Below are 6000 nucleotides of genomic sequence, written 5' to 3' on the forward strand. Positions count from 1 at the left end.
CTTCAAAAAGGGCAAGAAGGAGGACCCGGGTAACTATAGACCGGTCAGCCTCACCTCCATCCTCGGAAAGGTGATGGAACAACTTGTCCTTGGTGCTGTCTCTAGGCACATCAAGGATAGGGGGATCATTAGGGGCACTCAGCATGGCTTCACCAAGGGGAAGTCATGCTTAACCAACTTGATAGCCTTTTATGAGGACGTAACCCGGTGGATAGATGATGGTAAAGCTGTGGATGTGGTCTATCTCGATTTCAGTAAAGCGTTTGACACGGTCTCCCACAGCATCCTCGCAGCTAAACTGAGGAAGTGTGGTCTGGATGATCGGGTAGTGAGGTGCATTGTGACCTGGCTGAAGGAAAGAAGCCAGAGAGTGGTGGTCAATGGGACAGAGTCCAGTTGGAGGCCTGTGTCTAGCAGAGTCCCTCAAGGGTCGGTACTGGGACCAGTACTATTCAATATATTCATTAATGACTTGGATGAGGGAATAGAGTGCACTGTCAGCAAGTTCGCTGATGACACAAAATTGGGAGGAGTGGCTGACACAACGGAAGGCTGCGCAGCCATTCAGAGGGACCTAGACAGGCTGGAGAGTTGGGCGGGGAGAAATTTAATGAAATATAACAAGGGCAAGTGTAGAGTCCTGCATCTGGGCAAGAACAACCTCATGTACCAGTACAAGTTGGGGGCAGACCTGTTGGAGAGCAGCGTAGGGGAAAGGGACCTGGGGGTCCTAGTGGACAGCAGGATGACCATGAGCCAGCAGTGTGCCCTTGTGGCCAAGAAGGCCAATGGCATCCTGGGGTGTATTAGAAGGGGTGTGGTTAGCAGGTCGAGAGAGGTTCTCCTCCCCCTCTACTCTGCCCTGGTGAGGCCGCATCTGGAATATTGTGTCCAGTTCTGGGCCCCTCAGTTCAAGAAGGACAGGGAACTGCTAGAGAGAGTCCAGCGCAGAGCCACGAAGATGATTAAGGGAGTGGAACATCTCCCTTATGAGGAGACGCTCAGGGAGCTGGGTCTCTTTAGCTTGGAGAAGAGGAGACTGAGGGGTGACCCCATTAATGTTTATAAATATGTAAAGGGCAAGTGTCATGAGGATGGAGTCAGGCTCTTCTCAGTGACATCCCTTGACAGGACAAGGGGCAATGGGTGCAAGCTGGAACACAGGAGGTTCCACATAAATATGAGGAAAAACTTCTTTATGGTGAGGGTGACCGAACACTGGAACAGGCTGCCCAGAGAGGTTGTGGAGTCTCCTTCTCTGGAGACATTCAAAACCCGCCTGGACGCATTCCTGTGTGATATGGTCTAGGCTATCCTGCTCCGGCAGGGGGATTGGACTAGATGATCTTTCGAGGTCCCTTCCAATCCCTAACATTCTGTGATTCTGTGAAAAAAAAGTCTTCACATTGATATCCCCAGGGAGATGAAGCTTGGCCTACATGACCTCCAGATGTTCTTTATTCTATGAACTACATTTCAGTCATACAAGCATTTATCTAGTCACATAGCAGGATAAAAACATCCAGCTCTTGAGTGTCTTCAAGAGGCAATGTAGCCTTTCTCTGCTGACACTTTTGACACCATTCACGTTTATGTCTCACTTGATAATATTGACTAAGTTTTGCAGATATTTCAGTGTTGGCTTACAAGACTATAAAATTATATATTACTATTATATATTATTACTATATATTATCGCAATATACCATAGTCATGCATTACACAGAGGATTTGACAGAAATAGGATACATTGATTTGACATTACATGCTTGGACTGATTGAAAGCACAAGACCTGCTCTTTCAAGAAGCTGAATATACACTTTACATGTATGAGAAAAAAGATTTCGAGTACAGTTATGAACCATCGAAGTAATTAATTTAAGCAGTCAATGGGAATATTAATGTACTTTATAAGTTATACATATACTTACATGCCAGCATACTCTGTAGGCCACTGGCAAGTGAGCATGACATTCCCATCCCACTCCCAACACTAAAAAAAAAAATCAGTGAGGATCCATCTGTACCACTATCCAATAAATTCAAGCTACACTTGTGAGACTGTAATTTCCACTATAGCTTAGGCGACTCAGAGACATTTGTTTAGCATTAGCAGGTGTTGTTGCTTACCTTTGGGTCAACGGTAACCACACTTCCAGCTACTCTTTTTCTCCCAAAATGTCTGGCCAAGCTGTTATAGCACTTCAGGTAGATAAACCAAAATAGTTGCTACGAAGTTAGCATCCTGCAGGTCCAACACCTGATTTCATCTTGCATGTTACTCTCACTGAATTTTTCACTGTTGCAAGAGAAAGAGATTTGAGTATTTTATTTTAACATGGAAATCTGCTGACAGAGCAAAATAGTTTAGAGTGAAAACTGGGTTTACTTCCAAGTGGTGATGGTTTTTGCTCCTATGCTCAAAACTATCAGCTATTACCTCAGGATGAAGGTAATTTTGTCAGTACAGTTCACTTCATTTAATGAATTTTTAAAAATATGTACAATAGTATCCCAAACCAAACCAAAAAACACTCTGCTGGTAAAAATTTTTACTCTTTTAAATAAAGATGTCTATTACAGATACCTTGGTAAATTATTTGTAGTGAAGGCAAAGCTTGAAGTGAACTTTATAAGCAAAATAAGTTTAAAGGGACACTTCAGCAATCGTCTATGCTGTATTACTGTACACTAATAGTGAACTCCAAGATTAGATAGTTCACAATAGTGAAATTAAGAGTCAGAGTTATACAATAAGATTTTATCAGCTAAAATATAAGATACACAAGAATCAAGAAAGTATCTTTTCTCTGACATAACCACTCAAGCAAAATCCTATACAGAGATTCAACTCATTCTGGCAGGTATCCTTAAGATAGTTCACTTACGCTGTTTGGTAAGATGAGTTATTTAAAAAACGTCAGGAATGTATGTGGCTGATAGAAGTTGCATCTCTGCCAATAAATTCTGCTTACTTCTGCCCTATGAACAAAGGCACTTTAATGCAGACTACCCTCTGCTTAACAACTCCAGCATGCCTGTTCACACTATAACCATATCATCTTACTTACAGACTTTGGCATTTCCTCTGTTCCCTGAAAGATGCACTTGTGTCTGTAAGGTAATCAACAGTCACACTGAACCAAGATTTCCTGTGACTGAACCTGAAAAGTAGGTGTAAATTGGAAATATCTGATTTGTACTGAATTATCTTTTCGTTCTGTAAAAAACCCAGGCATTTAGAGGTGGTGCAGATCATGCAGATACGACTTCATAACGTATCATAGATATCTGGCAATACTTAAATGCAAGTAGTACATATATAAGATGCAGAATAATTCTGAGCATTTCTTATGAAATAGTTTCTTAATTCTGATTACCTGCAGGAAAATACATTTTCCTGTGATAAAATGCTGTATCAGACAAAAAATATTTCCAATGATCCAGAAAAACTGCAACTTTTTCCTGACAATAATACTGTATGTATAGTGAATTGATCACTGGAATTGAGACCATGGCTATTGCTATTTACTCTTTTGCAAGATAATAAATTTCACTCATCACAGTTCCATTCCAGTCACAGAAACACACAGTAGCAGTTGGATCTGTTACCACTGGAAAATTGACTTTTCCCTGTAAAACTTGAACTGATGGACTCAAAACAGGCATTATGTGCACTGGAAGATGCCAGTTTGAATGAGGTCTCCTCTAGGGACGGTTACTGTCCTACGCCTGTCATGAACCAAATTAAATGAAATTTTGGGGAAGTCCTTCATGAACAGACAGCTCTAAGTACCATTAGCAAACAAATTCAAGCATTTACTTGACTTTGATGATTGAACTACCCTCATAAGCAGTAGGTGTTTTCTCCATTCCAGTCACAAGACACTATTACTCCAAAGCCAAACAGTTCTTCTCCTCATAAGTTATCACCTTCAACCTTCTCAAGCAACTATGGTCCACTATCAAGTGTGTTTGCTATATTAATTTAAGTTACACCCTGCTTTGATGGCATGCACTGATGTGTAATAGTTGTCAAACTGGATCTGTTAAGTAGGTTACTAGGTGCAGTTGTCATCAATTCCTTGGTGGATTATCTTGTTAGGGAAGCCATTATAAAATCACTTCTGATGGGGAATACAAATGATATTCACATAGAAAGGCCAAATTCTGGTCCATTAGAGTAAATTGCATAATATTTTTGCTGAGTGCATTCATATTTGTAATAAAAAAATGAGGTCTAGAAAGTTATCCGATCCAATGAAAAAATTGAGGGAAAAGTGCCTACTGTTCATAGGCAAATGTAAAAATTAGCTTGAATATCTTTGGGTTTGAGACACAGGACATCTAAGACTAGCTAAGCAGGTTCCTATTTCTAGGGACTTAATACCTTGACAAGTTGTCCCCTAAACCAATTCCCTTGAATCACTCCATCATTTGTCACGACTAGCCAACCACCTAAAGCAAGTAAGAAATGAAATGCAAAACTGGCAAAGTTATAGAGAAGAAACTTTTATTGATTCCCAGTTAGGTTTGTTTCTTATTGTTACACCATCAAGTACAATTTTAGCAGATAACAATTTAGCCCAGATACAAAGAGCCTAATGAATGTGGCTGATAAATTATGTGATGTTCAGGGCAACAGGAGCAACATCAGCTCTCACTGAACCCATAAAATTGGCCTTTGAAAATTACATCGTATCAGATTGTAGGCTCCTACATGTTTCTGAGAACAAAAATGGTCTGTTCCTAAGGAATCCTCAGTTCTACAGAAAAAGAGAGAATATGTAATGATACTGGTCACTTAAGTAACCCAATTTAATAAGTAAGGGGATAAATTCAGACATTTTCTGGGGCTTCTGGCTTAAAATGGATTGGCTGTTACTGCAAAACTGTGTTAATTAACCATTTTATTAATTTTGGACTTTTTGAAGTGGATCACTGTGCTACATTGTCCCAAGTTAATAAACAGTTAACATAACTCAGCGATTTCATAGGAAATGAATATTTTCTGATAAAATAAATATATTCTGATACTGCCCAAAGACTTAAAGGGGGTTGCATGAAAAAGAAGACAGAAAGAACTAAGCTAAGGCTCTCTTTCACAGAAGAAATATTGTATATGGGATTGAATCAAAACCTACAAAGTTTCTCCTCTTTGCCTTCTTGAAAAATTATCAATTCATGAGGAATCACTTGTTCATTAACTGCTGAGGCAGACTTTCCTTTGGGAAAGAAAACAAGCAATAAAAATGAAATCCTGAGTGGCAAAATTAGCACTCTGACTTCACAGGAATTCTTGCTCCTGGCATGGAGCTGGCAGATACTCCCTTGGTTAGCATCAATATATGACAGCCATGGCACCTCTCCTGGCAGTTCCCTATTACCAAGCAGAATTCACTCACAGTGGAGAAACTAGCTCCTGTATTTTCAGTTAGGTTAGCACTTACTACAGGCTCCTCTCCATTCTTCCAATGAACAATGTCATGTATTTATCTTTATAGCTACCTATTTGTATAATAATGTACATACATTTATATTCTTCCTATATTGTCAAACAAATACATGTCAGGATTTAGCTTTGCATTTAATTTAATATGAAATTACATATAATTACTTTCTGTAATAAATTTTAATTTGGAGTACTGATGAAGATGAAGGCCTCTGGCAAGATCTTGCTCTTAAAACTGGCCTGAGCACCTTTCAAAAGCTATCTTGTGAGTTAGCATAGTTTGGCCTACTTTCAAACAGAATCCATATTACTTACATATCTTTTTGATCACTGTTTCAAAGTCTTTGTCTTCGCAACCAAGTTGCAATGTCATCAGTAAATCTAGGGTGGGTTTCTTCTTGTGCTTTATGTCCTCTTCTTCATTCAAGGATTTTGAATCTCGTTGTTACATACAAGGCAAAATTTTGGTGACACAGTATCTCCTGGCTTAATTAGTACAGGCATTCTTTCCTTCTCTTTTATCTATCTGATTGTTATTTAAAAGATG

The sequence above is a fragment of the Nyctibius grandis genome, chromosome 2 (assembly GCF_013368605.1).
Source record: "Nyctibius grandis isolate bNycGra1 chromosome 2, bNycGra1.pri, whole genome shotgun sequence".
NCBI lineage: Eukaryota > Metazoa > Chordata > Aves > Nyctibiiformes > Nyctibiidae > Nyctibius > Nyctibius grandis.